At 43.0% G+C, this 15,759-nt stretch overlaps 1 protein-coding gene across 3 annotated transcripts in view; it reads right to left on the reverse strand.

Moving 5' to 3' along the window:
- nek7 (NIMA-related kinase 7) overlaps positions 1–8,081 on the reverse strand; it is a 131,860-nt gene extending 123,779 nt beyond the window's left edge. Inside the window, exons 1-2 of one of the 3 annotated variants that reach the window (XM_041840534.2) lie at positions 7,919–8,079; positions 7,690–7,830 (exon numbers count right to left, since the gene is read on the reverse strand). The gene's annotated coding sequence lies outside the window, so the exon portion shown is untranslated. Of the gene's footprint in view, positions 1–7,689 lie in introns of all 3 variants that reach the window. The other 2 variants (XM_041840535.2, XM_045205379.1) reach the window with 2 other exon arrangements.
- Between the last annotated feature and the right edge of the window lie 7,678 nt (positions 8,082–15,759).

Consider the following 15,759-nt stretch of genomic DNA (forward strand, 5'->3'; position numbering starts at 1 on the left):
CTTTTCAGCTGTGAAGAGGATGCTGCCGTGCCGTGTGTTCCATAGCCCTCCAGCTCCACGCCACACTGCCTGATTTAAGGCACAGCCAGCCTGGCCTGTTCACCTAAAGCAGCGTTTCTTCACCCTGGTTCTACCTCTGGAAACCTCTCTCCTCGTCGCCTCTCCTTCCCATTCTGTCTTTGTCGATCCCCATCCATGAAGACTGAACGGCAGAGCTAAGGCCATGGGCACTTTGCTTTCACTAACACTAACAGATCTTCAATACCATTTGACCTGCAGGGTTAAAGTTACTGGGCTCAATTAACTGCATCATATTTTAAAAATGCTTAATTTATTCATCTCTCACTTAAGAATTTCCCAAGCCACTGAGATACAGTTGCAATATTGAACAGTCTACAAATTATTCTAATCTATGGGCTTGCATTATAGCCTTGCGTTTTCTGCCCTTCGGGTAGGTAGAGAGAAAACCTTGATCACACATGATGAACTAACAATTAGCATAGGCTACAAGGAGTCAGACCCGAGAGAGCTGCATTCTAAAACAGACAGATTTATAGATTGGATTGATTGGTTATTTAAGTAATTTATTAAATTAAAATTGGTTGATTCTATTGATTCATTGGTTCTGTCACACAGAACATCATCTACACATGCTAACAAGAGATGGTGACAGTTGCTAAGAGAGAGAGCGAGCGAAAGAGCGAGAGAGAGAGAGAGCGAGAGAAGGAGAGGTTCTCTCTACAACATGGAATATTCCAGAGCAGGCAGTCCTGATACCAACTACAAAGGCCTTCTCTCCCTCCCTTCTTCATTAATATTAATGAGACTTCCTGCCTTCTTTTTTCTTCAGATTTGAACATGAAAAAGCTTAAAAAGCGTCAATTCCAGGAGTTTCGTGGCAACAGTTTGACCCGTAGCCCCGTTGGAGACACCGACCGCGCCGCCGCGCCAGACTTCCTGTTCAAAGACGGGGAACTCCTTTCATCAGGGGATGCTTTCTCTGCCGCGACACTGCCAGCCCATGCCATCTGGCGTCTTCTGACGAAACGCTAACTTCAAGACGCGGGCTGTGCTGCGCTGTGTTGGGCTGTGTTGCAGAGCGAAGCAGTGTGTTTTAGGAGGCTTTAGAGGGCTGTAGTAGGGCTGGGATGATACAAGTATATTTTCTTTATGGCAAAAACTGTCCACCAGGACCTGGCCGCTAGCCAAGCAGACAACCCAGTATGGTGGTAGGAGCCAGGCTGCGGCTCTACTGTCCTCCAACCCAATAACACTACCCCCTGTACTAGGCATGAGGTATACACTACCTCCACTAGGCCCTACACCATCCCCTCACTCACCTCCACTAGGCCCTACACCATCCCCCCAGACTCACCTCCACTAGGCCCTACACCATCCCCCCAGACTCACCTCCACTAGGCCCTACACCATCCCCCCAGACTCACCTCCACTAGGCCCTACACCATCCCCCCAGACTCACCTCCACTAGGCCCTACACCATCCCCCCAGACTCACCTCCACTAGGCCCTACACCATCCCCCCAGACTCACCTCCACTAGGCCCTACACCAGGGTTCTTCAATTCCGGTCCTGGAGGGCCGAAACCTTCTGTTTTTTATTTCTACCTGGTAGTTAATTGCACTCACCTGGTGTCCCAGGTCTGAATTAGTCCCTGATTAGAAGGAGAGGATGAAAAACAGAGGTGTTTCGGCCCTCCAGGACCGGAATTGAAGAACCCTGCCCTACACCATCCCCTCAGACTTACCCACCAATAGCTCTCCAAACGCTCCTGAGTACTGACCAATGTCTGCTCCTGTTCACTGTAGCTCCACCTATCACACACACACACAAACACCCCGAGACCAAGAACAGCTAAATACCACGCTGGCTCCCGGGCCTGGCTTCAGACATCTGTAAAATATTTTGATTTGCTGCCCCACGACCGCAGCACACTGGCAGAGGTCTCCCGTCTCCCGGCCGCAGCTTGGCAGGACATCTGAAGGAGCCAGAACCAGAGCCAGAGCCAGCCCCAGCTCTGTTGCTTCCACAGCCCAGCCTCCCTCCCTGCCTGCTGCATCCTGAGGCGCTCTGCAGCTCCCAGCAGCTCCCAGCAGCTCCCAGCAGCTCCCAGCAGCTCCCAGCAGCTCCCAGCAGCTCCCAGCCCACTGCAGGGCAGGACACGGCCGCCCGAGCTTCTCCTCTCCCACTGGAGGGGGGGGGGGGGATAAATGTAATGTCCAGGCATTCCCTGTTTGCTGTTTGAGCCCACAAGGGATCTTTAATAAAAGCTTAGCCTACATGTGATGCACAATGTTTCGTCTGATATAGCATGTTGGTCAAAACGTTGGGAGCAGCCAACAGAGTGGATATTACGCTCGTAGTTCTATAGTATTGTCCAGCTCCTGTGCCAAGTTGGATGTGCCTCTCTCCAACTGACAGAGACCCAGAGGGGGCCCCAGCTAGCAGAGAGCCCCAGGACCAGAGGGTGTGTTCAGGGGCAGCTGGGCAGAATAGTCGGGTTCTTATGGATCCTCTCTCCATGCCTCGACAAGGGTTCCAGAACCCCAACCAAACACAGGACCTGAGACGCAGAGAAGGCTGCTCCGAGTTTGGTCACAATTGCAGGAAGTATCCCTCCCTGGCTGACAATTAAGTGAAACAGAGACAGACAGTCTGTCATACACACATTCACACAAATTCACACGCTGTAGTCAATATGCTCTTTACTGCTGTAAATCTTGTGTGAAGCTTCAAGACCAATTTGCGGTGAGGTTGGCACAAAACCCCATAGCACCACAGTCAACACTCCTCCATTTGAAATTATGTACTGCACTCTTTTTCTGCAATGCAGAGCGCAAATTCAATCTGCTTTTGTCTCGTCTCATGACAAATGCATAATGTTGCTGTCATTGCTCCACTGTTTACAGTGGCACATAGCATCTTGTAATTATTCCATGAAAGTGAATCTGTATCCTGGGGGAGTTGTAGTTTGTGTGTAGGGATGATCTAAAGAGATGAGGAGGGAAGGGGGACTACGCAACATCCAATAAAGGAACTTTGTGCTTTTGAGCGATCTGTTCCAGCACAGTTCACAATGTGCCAACTCGGCTTTAGCTGGAGCTCAGACAACGTCAGGACTATTCCATGCTCACAGGGCTATGCCATGCTCACAGGGCTATGCCATGCTCACAGGGCTATGCCATGCTCACAGGGCTATGCCATGCTCACAGGGCTATGCCATGCTCACAGGGCTATGCCATGCTCACAGGGCTTGCCATGCTCACAGGGCTATGCCATGCTCACAGGGCTATGCCATGCTCACAGGGCTATGCCATGCTCACAGGGCTATGCCATGCTCACAGGGCTATGCCATGCTCACAGGGCTATGCCATGCTCACAGGGCTATGCCATGCTCACAGGGCTATGCCATGCTCACAGGGCTATGCCATGCTCACAGGGCTATTCCATTTAGCTCGTCTGGTAGGCTTGTGTCACTGGGCAGCTCGCGGCTGTGCTTCCCTTTGTAGTCTGTAATAGTTTGCAAGCCCTGCCACATCCGACGAGCGTCGGAGCCGGTGTAGTACGATTACATCTTAGTCCTGTATTGACGCTTTGCTCACAGGGCTATGCCATGCTCACAGGGATGCCCTGGATTAGAACATACATCCACAGTATGTCTATGGATTGGCTCGTGTGTGAGCAATAAAATAAGCTGATACAGAAAGACAGTTAAAATACAAAAACCGTATGGGCCTAAGCATAGAGAAATGTTGTAGGTTCTAGATAAATTGATGACAGTCATAGGTGCTCTTCCCTATTACTTCACTTCCCTGTCTAAACTGTACGGTTCAGTCAACTGTCCAGGATATATTAAAAAAATTATTTTAGGATAATGTCAGAAAACCAGAACCCTATTCCGCTAATATCCTGTCTTCATTATTATACTGTATCTTAATTAACATTTAATAAAGACAAATTAGGCCTACTTTGGAGCAATATTGGTAATCATATAACAGGCTAAAATAAATAGTGTTATCATTTTTAATACTGTAATATCTTCACACAGAAGTAGGTGGGCTATTATCTGAAAAATACTAAATAAATGTGTGACATGTGAGACCCTTCAGAGTGATGTAAAGAGAGGATATTGTGCTGTCATTAGGGATGGGCGACATATTGAATTAATTCAATTAATTTGAATTTATGTTTTAATGCCTGTATTGCAAGAATGGAGGTTTGTATTTTTGTTTTTTTATGAGCGTCCTTTGTTTTTGGTCTCCTTTCGCACCTTCTGTGCACCTTCCCACTCGCACACACAACAACAAAGACTAAAGATCACTTCTTCTTCTCTGACAACAAGCAGTTTCAACTCGCTATTTGCATTTGAGGTTTGGTCCAACAGAATCGGTCATATGGACACCGAAACACATTGAGACATTAATTTTACTTTAATAGAGGATAACTTAACCTTTCTAATGATGCCCTTTTTATGTCTCAACTCCAAGAAATGTAGAACAGAGCAGACACTACTAAAACGGGAGTTTCATCAATGAACATGATTGGGGAAAGTATCCTCAGTTTCTGACGCGCGTGGCAATTGCAGTACTGCTAGTAGCATTTTAGCCACAGACTTGTGTGCTAGCTGTTTAGTCTGTGTTTTATAAAATGTGCAATGAGAATAAAAATACACATTTATTTAAGGAATTGGCAACTCGTTCTCATTCTGAGAAATAAGCATCTTCTTATCCAGGTAGGCCACTTGATTTCAACATCTAAACAATGTGAACGGGCTGTGCTGTTCAAAAAGTTGGAGATGGACAGGAGGGTGTATTCATAACAGTTTAACTGTTCTACCTTGTTAGCAAGCAAATAGATCCAAGTTGGCTAGACTTTAAATATAACAGATTAGCTGGCTACTCACTAGCATGTGGGCTTGTGCTTGAGAGATTGTTAATGAGGCCTGTGTTAATTTTCTGTTATGCCTGGTCATTATTCGTGGATGTGCATTATGCATGGTTCTGGTTAAAATTGTAACAAAAAGGGTATTTTCATAGACTTGAAAACCAGATCAGTGATTACAGCAAAAAAGCAGGTTAAACTATTTTTTTTATAAAATAAGTAAATGATTAGTGGGTCTTAGGGTTGAAGGGTTATATTTAGCCTCTGTATCATTTTACAAGCCCTGAATTCATTTGATTATTCCTGACTGTTCTAAATGCAGTGTATTTGAACTTTAATTGTACAACAAAGACTATTTAGAGAAAATGTTGTTTAAAAAAAAAAATATATGTGAATAATAAGTTGGAGAAAAAAAAATTAGATATGATTTTTAGGCCATATCGTCCTGCCCTTGTTGTCATGGCCCGGGCTAACCCAGGAGCCCACCAACTGCTGCTCAGACTTTACACAGGGTCAGAGGTCAGTAATTTACTGTTTGTATGTCTTTGTAGTCAGTTTTCCCTCAGAGCACAGCAGACCTTCATGAGAAAGGGATCAATGTTTCCGAAAATGGAGAACTTTCATATCAAACCAGGAGCCGGGAGGCATCCTCGAAGGATATTTGAATCTGTGAACATCAGTGACCCTCATAAGATATAGAATGGAGATGATAGTCAAGCCTGTTCCTCAGATAGGTGAAATATTGACAGTCTAGTTGTTTGAATTGATAAAAACAGCCTGCTCTCAGCACCCCTCCAAATGTCTTCATAAGACCGTAGGACAGAAGAGCAATTTTGGAGGGGCCAATTTTGGCACAAAATAAGGTTGGTCAATTTATTAAAATAGCATACTGTTCAAGAAAAGAAACAAACATTTCACTTATAGCCTAGGCATAGTATGTATCCTTTCTGTAGAGCCGGGGGGTAAACTCTGACATCATGCAAAAGGCATAATTTAATGTAGCTCAAAAAACAGCCTAGGGAGACTTCCTCAGTCAAACATGCTTTAAGACAGAGGAAACTATTTTTTTTATCTTTGTAAAATCCCCAGGGGCATGATGACTGTAAAAGTGGTCAGATGACAAATGTCACATCCCATCTTGAATACGATACTGGAGCCTGGCTGCTCGGCTACAACAGGAAACTGTCACAGGACTGAGATATATAGTAAATTCCAATGTGCCAAATAACCAAGGCATTTCCACAATAGAGGTGACACACATGGATTCACAGAATTCTCCACAAAGATGACTGTAGTGCAGCCATTTCAAAACATTTTTCTATCGAACATTTCAATTTCACATATTTGGATAAAGCAGATATAATGTAAGAGCATAACTCCAATGAAGGAAACTGTTACAATGTCATACATGAGACAAACCGAGAAAGGCCTCTGCCAGACAGATTTATAGTCTAGATGCCACAACAACAAAAGCATAACCTAGTTTACAATGCAACAAATCATGGCATTTCGCCAAAGGCTGTCAAAAACAATTCACGTCTCATCAGCAATCAAAAACAAGGTTACTGGCAGGCGGCACTGCCTAAACGCTACAACCCGTTGACGCTCAGCCCTGTTTGATGCAGGCAGCTTTTGGCTGCCATCGACTGATCATCCATCAGGTTCCTGACTAGATCCTTGATACTGTACTTCAGAGAGACAGGCACTGATCTCATCTCCATCACCTGGCTGAGTGAGAGTGATGCCCTGCTCTCTCTGTTGTTTTTGATGGAAAGGGGATGTGGCAAAAGGAGGTTGAGTAATAATTAGGTCAACTCAGTCACTCCTGAATCATCTGTGCAGGCAACTGATGGAACAGAGCTGAGAGACATTGGGCTGTGAAAACAATGGCAGCGTGAGCTGTGAGGTGAGCTCATCGTTCTCAATCTAGACACAATATGGTGTTCTGTGGCAATAGGCCCACATAAACTCAAGTTCAACCTCTACCATATGGGACTAGACAAAGTATGTGTCATCTTGGGTGTCAGAGTTAAAAAGGTAATGTGTTAATCTTTACAGAATCTTCAGTTCTCTCACACCATAAACTCCTCAACAATTTGTGAAACAAGGCTGCAGGTAGCAGCTCTCCCAGTACCTCTTCTCAGTACGAAATTGTACGTATCAAGAACAAGACTTGCATTCAAAATTCAAAATACATTAGCTAGCTACAAATCAGCTAATTCATAGCGGCACCTTTTTCATTTTCTTTTTTAAGCAGCATATTGACTTTCACTGTTCTGAAATGACCCCACACTTCCATTCTCATTTCAGACTGGAGAACCGAAACTGAGACCCAGGACAGGCTGACAAAAAGTTTGGAAAATCAATATTTGCACGACTTTTGATAAACTGACGACAAATGTTAACTACTAACTATTATTAAACAACACACCTAGCTAGGTAAAATAACTGTGACATAACCTTGCCGAACAGCTAGCTAACTGTTGACAGTAGAGACTTTAGCAACGCGCTAATTCGCAAGATAAACTTTAGAAAACAGCTGGATTGCTAGCTGGCTAGCTAGCTACAGCACGATGAAAACAAGTTAACACTGATTTCGTCTTGTTTGCTAAAACTTTCCTTAGAGTTTTTACAAGTTACCACATAAGTTAGTTTATCTTGTTAGCAAGCCAACTAGCTAGCTAACTTTCACATGTGGCAGTGGTATGGACGCTGGAAAGTAGCTAACACTAGCTGGCTAGTTAGCAAACATCTGCCACAGACAGAAATATATTTGCTTCTGCATTCTTACCAGGAAGTGGGAGCCTCGTTATTCCTTCGGTCTTCTGGTGGTGATGGCGGTTGTCTTTGCTTTGGGGCTTACTTTTCCAATCCAAAATCGTGCTGCATTCGAGTTGTTGGGCCGCTCTTAACTTGCACCTTTCCCTGTGTGCTAAAACAGAGAAGACCTCTAATTGTAAAATTAGTTGAATAGGTAGCTAGCTAGCTATGCTTTCAGAAAGAGTCCGTCGGCCCCTTACCATTCCTGACCCGTGGCAGTAATGTAAACAACCCAGGATTCCCGGAGCGAAGGGGTGGGGTAAATGTCAAAGAATGGAGGAGAACTGTCAAATACCGCGTGATTGTTATTTTTTTGTTGTAAGGGATCTATGTTTCAAATGTAGACTAGTAGAAAGCCAGATCAAATGTAACAGTCATATAGGCTTTAGAGTTGAAAGTTGATCTGAGCCTGGGCAGTGACACTATAACTCCCTCACCACAAAGATGCCCTGCTTCTGTTCCTAGATTAGATCCAGGTCATTCTGGAGTCTCTGTGGGTCATAGGCCTACTAGAACTGTTTAGAGCTCATATTATACATTTCCTCTTAATCCAGCTCTACCTAGCCTAGCTCTACCTACCCTATATGTTATCCTAATGTTTACCATACTCTGATCATTACAGAAATAACTGGTTGAGCTGCCCACATCCATCCCCATCACTGGAGACACATACACACATACTCTCTCTTGCTCTCGCTCTCTCTTGCTCTCTCTCTCTTGCTTGCTCTCTCTCGCTCTCTCACGCACACACACAATATCATGAAAATGTGTATTACAATTATGACCTCGAGGCCTATTTGTTACATTGAATAAGACAGCCTGACAATGATTAATTCACACACCTGTAATACAGCTCATACACCTGTAATACAGCTCATACACCTGTAATACAGCTCATACACCTGTAATACAGCACCTACACCTGTCTTCCCCTTCTCATTGTTAATAATCAACAAGTTATATGGAAGAGTATTTCTTTCTATCTACTTCAATAGCCTTGTTGTTAACCTCCTCGCAAATATGGAAAAAGGGGAAAAGCCTGGAGTGTATTTTTTATTTTATTGAACAACAGTTGAAGATTAAAAGAAACGTCTCAGGGAAACCTGTCAATTCTGTTGGTGAATAATGCTGTGTGGAATTCAATAGCATGGAGTTATATTGGGTTTCCTCTACACCCACATTTTCTTTCAATAAGATCAATGGCACTCAGTGACAGATAGGGACGCTCTTTTGTATCTTAAAATTTCAGGTTTCTGAGGGAATAATTAGATGGCTGGATGAAACGTAATGCATCAGGCAGTGAGGGGAGCTGCAACAAGAGATCCTCATGGTTTAACACACACACCGCACACACACCGCACACACACACACACATACACACACTATGCCTAGCTGTTTCTGTGGTGAAATCTGTTTAATAATGGTGTTGGATTTCGATTGTTCTAAAAGTGGCACACACCATTGATCTGCATTAAACCAATGGCAAACATATTTTCTCTCTTTCACTGGTATTGTTTATTTGGCTAAGATCTTTCATTTAATTTGAGGATTATTGTTATTTTTTTAAAGTATAGATTGTCTTCTCTTTCACTTTCTGCCCTCTCTGCAAACTTTTAGGTGTCTGTCTTCTCCAGCTGAGAAGGATGATGTTCTGGCTCTGTCTGAGTGGGGGGAGGGGTAACGGAGGTATCTATCTGAGGTAGACTGACTGACAAACATTTCATAAAGAAGTTGAATTCTTCCTTAATTGATGAAAACAACGTGGCTCAGATTAAAAGGTGACATGGTCAAATGTCTTTGGTGCAGTTTATTTCTTACATTTGGTGCCTAAAGTTGGTTTCTAACTAAAGATTTCGGATATAATCAGTTATTTTGAGATATTCCTGGTCTCACCTTTTTTTAAAGAAAAAAGCAGCACAATTTGGTATATACAGTATACTGTATATGCAATATTGGAACAAATTATTGTTTGAAAATCTACAAAATATATTGATCATCTGACACATCATATTGTTTGTTGATTGCTTTGGGTTTGGGAAAATACATTAGTTGCATTGATCTTTGGGCAGATGATGTAAGTGTGATTTATTTGTCCAAGTACTATACATTTTTTCTGATAAAAACAATTAATACAAATAAACATTTCACATTATTATCCAGGCATGTTGTTGTTTTTTGCACCATATGAATTTACCACAGATCTTCATCATTTTTATGTCTTTGCCATTTTAAATGGTATATCATACAAAGTAACTAGCCATCAGAAGTGTTCTGGATATGGTCAAATTCATTATAAAAACTATAGATTATTTACATTGTCATCAATGTGCAATGAAACCTGAACACACACAAATATGATCAAATGTATTGCATTAAAACAAATATTTCATGAAATTGTTGTCATGCAAAGTATGATGTTTGATATTATATAAAATCCTTAAAGATTCAACCGGTTATCACTATTTAAACATACATTTCAAATTATACATATTTTTTTTGGACAACATAATGTTTGACAACATTTTGTGTTCAATTTTTTTGTTGTGTTCAATTATCTGTTTATTTTTAACACAAAATGCACATTTTCAAATCTATTCACAATGTGTTTTTACAGAGTATTTACTATAAAACACTATACATCATCTGTTCATTACATTACAGTGCCTTCAGAAAGTATTCACAACCCTTCACGTTTTCCACATTTTGTTGTGTTACAGCCTGAATTTAAAATGGATATACACACAATACCCCATAATGTCAAAATGGAATTATGTTTTTAGAAAATTTTACAAATTAATCAAAAATAAAAAGCTGAAATGTCTTGAGTCAATAAGTATTCAACCCCTTTGTTATGACAAGCCTAAATAAGTTCAGGAGTAAATATTTGCTTAACAAGTCACATAATAAGTTGCATGGACTCACTCTGTGTGCAATAATAGTGTTTAACATGATTTTTGAATGACTACGTCATTTCTGTACCCCTCAGTCGAGTAGTGAATTTCAAACACAAAGACCAGGGAGGTTTAAAAAAAAAAAAAAAAAAGCAGACATTGAATATCCCTTTGAGCACGGCAACGTTATTAATTGCGCTTTGGATGGTGTATCAATACACCCAGTCACTACAAAGTTACAGGCGTCCTTCCTAACTCAGTTGCCGGAGAGGAAGGAAACTGCTCAGGGATTTCACCATTAGGCCAATGGTGACTTTAAAACAGTTACAGAGTTTAATGGCTGTGATAGGGGAAAACTGAGGGTGGATCAACAACATTGTAGTTACTCCACAATACTAACCTAACTGACAGAGTGAAAAGAAGGAAGCCTGTAAAGAATACAAATATTCCAAAACATGCATCCTGTTTGCAATAAGGCACTAAAGTAGAACTACAAAAAATGTGGCAAAGAAATTAACTTTATGTCCTGAATACAAAGTGTTATGTTTGAGGCAAATCCAACACAACACATCACTGAGTACCACTCTTCATATTTTCAAGCATGGTGGTGGCTGCATCATGTTATGGGTATGCTTGTCATCGGCAAGATAAACGCAATAGAGCCAAGCACAGGCAAAATCCTAGAGGAAAACCTGTTTCAGTCTGCTTTCCAACAGACACTGGGAGACAAATTCACCTTTCAGCAGGACAATAACCTAAAACACAAGGCCAAATATACACTGGAGTTGCTTACCAAGACGGCACTGAATGTTCCTGAGTGGCCTAGTTACAGTTTTGACTTAAATTGGCTTGAAAAATCTATGGCAAGACTTGAAAATGTCTGTCTAGCAATGATCAACAACCAACTTGACAGAGCTTGAAGAATTTTAAAAAAATAATAATGTGCAAATATTGTACAATCCAGGTGTGTAAAGCTCTTAGAGATGATTCTAACATGTATTGACTCAGGAGTGTGAATATTTATGTAAATTAGATATTTCATTTTCAATCAATTTGCTAAAATTTCTAAAAACATGTTTTCACTTTGTCATTATGGGGTATTGTGTGTAGATGGGTAAAAAACAAAACAATTTAATATATTTTGAATTCAGGCTGTAACACAACCAAATGTGGAATAAGTCAAGGGGTATGAATACTTTCTGAAGGCATTGTATGCATTGAATATGTATCCTTGGTAGTGCCACGGGCCTAAAATATTTCACTGTAGTATTTTTTCTCAACGTGTTCTTTCTCTGGGGTTGACTATGACTGCTGTGTGAAACACAGAAGTTGCAGTCAAAGCCGCTGTGATAGAGACTACACTTCACACAGCAAGCAGATGGAGAGACCAGAGGAGAGGAGAGAAGTGGAGAGGAGAGGATGGGTGGGGAGGGGAGGAGAGGAGATGAGGGGAGAAGAAGAGAGGAGAGGAGGGGAGAAGAGGAAAGGAGAGAAGAAGAGAGGAGGGGAGAGGAGAGGAGAGAAGAGGAGAGGAGGAGAGGAGGAGAGAAGAGGAAAGAAGGAGTGAAGAGGAGAGAAGGGGAGAAGAGGAGAGGAGAGGAGGGGAGAAGAGAAGAGGGGTTGAGGAGAGATGAGGAGAGAAGAGGAGAGAAGAAGAGAAGAGAGGAGGAGAGGAGAGGAGGAGAGGAGAGAAGAGAAGGGGAGAAGAGGGGAGGAGAGGAGGGGAGAGGAGGAAAGAAGAGGAGAGAAGAGGAGAGAAGAAGAGGAGAAGAGAAGAGGAGAGGAGAGGAGGAGAGGAGAGAGAAGGAGAGAGAGGAGAGAGGGAGAGGAGAGGAGAGGAGAGGAGGAGAAGAGAGGAGAGGAGAGGAGAGGAGAAGAGAGAGGAGAGGAGAAGAGAAGAGAAGAGAGGAAGAGAAGAGAAGAGAAGAGAGAGAGAGAGAGAGAGAGAAGAGGAGAGGAGAGAGGAGGAGAGGAGAGGAGAGGAGAGGAGAGGAGAGGAGAGGAGAGGAGAGGAGAGGAGAGGAGAGGAGAGGAGAGGAGAGGAGAGGAGAGTGTGTCCATGAGGTGTAGCGATACATACACAGAGGGTACAGCAGATTAAAGCTGACATGTCACAGTGAGGCCTGCTGTATCAATGCAGCCAGTCAGGGCATCTGTTTCCCTTTACCATCTCAAAGCCACAGGAAAGTATGTACGTGATGTTATTTACTGATAGCAAGATGAACTGGCAGGCAATGTGTGATGTTTGCACTCTGATTTATTCACTAATGAATGTGCTCATCTTCAAAGTATAATTGCAACACACAGTCAGTATCCCTGATCATTGTGTGTTCAAGGTTTAGATGTAAGACTTCACAGACCAACTGAATGTAAATACTGAATAATACACTGTTAGAAACAGAGAGATAAGGTTACATTTGAGCTGCAGGGAAACCTCTGTATAATTGAGGCACAGGAAAGATGCCTCATAACGATGTGAAGGACTTATCCTTGTAACCCACAGCAGAACGTTTTGTATGTGTTTGTGTGTGTGTGTGTGTGTGTCACTCCTTTTAGTGTCAACCCGTATCTCTCCACCTGTTCCGTATCACCCCACACAGGGCAGACCTGTCTCCCCTCTCCCCCAATCCTCCCCCAACCCACTTTCCTCTCCCCCCGTCACTGCTGTGTCTTAGCAGCCTACAGGGCGTTAGGTTGAGTCGTTTCTTGTCGAGTTCGTCATCCCTCTGACATCCACGCGTGTGTGTGTGTGTGTGTGTGTGTTGTGTGTGGAGGTGAAATGCACACCTGGCGATGAGAGGCGGGCGCTGAGGCAGAACTAGCACACACATTGAACTGACACCCTATTAAAGCAGCATGTAGTCACGTGTGTGTGTGTGATCGCCCACAGGCATCCATTCCCATCCTCTCCCCATGTCCTGTACTGTGCTCACCTGAGATCCTCTCTGCTCCTGGTGTGAACTTTAGTGACATCACGTGGCCGTGTTCCAATAATATCAACAAACTCTCCATCCCCTCTGCTGCTGCTCTCTCTCACAATCAAATATCTAAAGTAAGGAAGTGGTGATCACCACTATGAAAGGAAGTGACATAGCAGCTGAACAGTATTGGGAAATATTGTGAAATTGTAATGAGTCCATTGACCAACTGCAATAGCACAAATGAAAGCAGTATGTGTCTTATTACAGTGAGAGATGTACTGTATGTATACTATATATATATATATTGTGAAACACAGTAAACGGGGAAGTAATGTCTCGGGATCCCCATGGAAACCCCCTTAGAAACAAGATTATTCATCTGAAGGGATTTGGGGATTTTATCCCAAGCAAAATGTTGAACCATTCTATAATAGAGTAAAATTACATGACAAAGTATATTTGAGACTGAACCATGAAGTGCATGTAATTATACAATGGGTTCTACCAGTGTCAGACTCACCTGCAGTCTGCACAATGCTCCGTTATGATCAGTGGCATTCTACAAACCACATACTGTACCTGGTCAGGATATGGACTTGTCTTTTACTTTCCCCAAACACTACACACACACACACACACACCACAGGAGGCTGGTGGCACCTTCATTGGGGAGAATGGGCTCGTGGTAATGGCTGGAGCGGAAAAGCAGAATGCCATCAAATACATCAAGCACATGGTTTGCAGGTGTTTGATGCCATTCCAACCATTATTATGAGCCGTCCTCCCCTCAGCCGAGTACTGTGACGCACACACACACACACACACACACACACACACACACTAATCGTTCCGATAAGAAGCATTCCAGTCACAAACCTCCTTCCCTTCACATTCTTGTCAGTCAGCAGGATGCTGTGATGATGTCCAGAATCTCCAGAATCCAAGATGGCCGACACTGTTTGTTTGTGTTATGTTGCAATCCCACTTCCTGCTGCTCGCTAGCATAAACCGCCTAACGCCCGGGCCAGGAAAAACAGCATGACCAGCACCCCAGTGAGTGAGGTTTAGGCTTGGACTTGTCTGTTGTGTTTGCCGTTTCCCACGTTGTTGGAATTCAACAGCGAGCTGTTTACTAGGCCCCATATGGCACCACCGTTCCCTCCTCCCTACCTCCTCCCCCATCCTGGCCCTCTGCTCCCTTCCGTCTCCCTTCTTACCAACATGGATATGCAGCGTTCATCGTAGAGCAGTAATCACACAGCACTGAGGAACCAAGGCAAGGCAGTGGGATCAGGTTACACGCATTGTGATTTGTGAGACTCGGAGACGCGGGTAGTCAATTATAATTATGTTGTGTAGTTTTATCCCTAGAATGAAATGTGGTGCCCACATTTGTCAGGAGTCTGAATGGACTCTATCCAGTGACTGTAATGGAACAGAAAGCGTATTGTAAATAGCTTGAATTCTGCATCTAATTAACGCCATCTATTATCGGTAATCACACACTTAATTCCATTTACTGGTTGTGTATTTGAAAAGCTGCATAGAACATAAGAACAACCACAACATTGAAATCAGCCAGTAATAATCGTATTGTTAATATTGTCCTTAGTTAGCTATGTCATGTATAAATAAGCTTCAAGCATATAAATCCACCTATGTCCTCACAATGACATTTCACTTTCCACCGTAAGATACGGGCATCATCAGGGAAGGATTTTCATAGGGTTTATTTTACAGCTGACAACGAATGATACGAATACAATGCATCAAACTAAGTAATAATACACAGCTCAACGTTAACAATTTGCTGAGGTGTATAATGGGAATCCTCTTCATCTTGTTTTTGTGTTACATCCTCTTTCCCTCAGAGCAGCCAGATGGCAAAGCGCCAACTCTGCAGTCCTCTTCATCAGCCCGTTTGATGGGCGTCCTGCTGCCGAGTTTCAAGGAGGCCATGTGTTTACAAAATGACATTTGTGACAAAATAACGTTTTTTATAGCAAGCTGATTCTATAGAGGGTAGAGGTAAGAATGTGTGGGGTAAGTGAAGGAGGTGCAGGGGAAGGGTGCGTGTGTGCGCGTGTGTGTGTGTGTGTGTGTGTGTGTGTGTGTGTGTGTGTGTGTGTGTGTGTGTGTGTGTGTGTGTGCGTGTGTGTGTGTGTCTGTGTGTGTGTGTGTGTGTGTGTGTGTGTGTGTGTGCGCGTGTGTGTGTGTGTCTGTGTGTGT

Source organism: Coregonus clupeaformis, chromosome 20 (assembly GCF_020615455.1).
Source record: "Coregonus clupeaformis isolate EN_2021a chromosome 20, ASM2061545v1, whole genome shotgun sequence".
In the NCBI taxonomy this organism is placed as follows: Eukaryota; Metazoa; Chordata; class Actinopteri; order Salmoniformes; family Salmonidae; genus Coregonus; species Coregonus clupeaformis.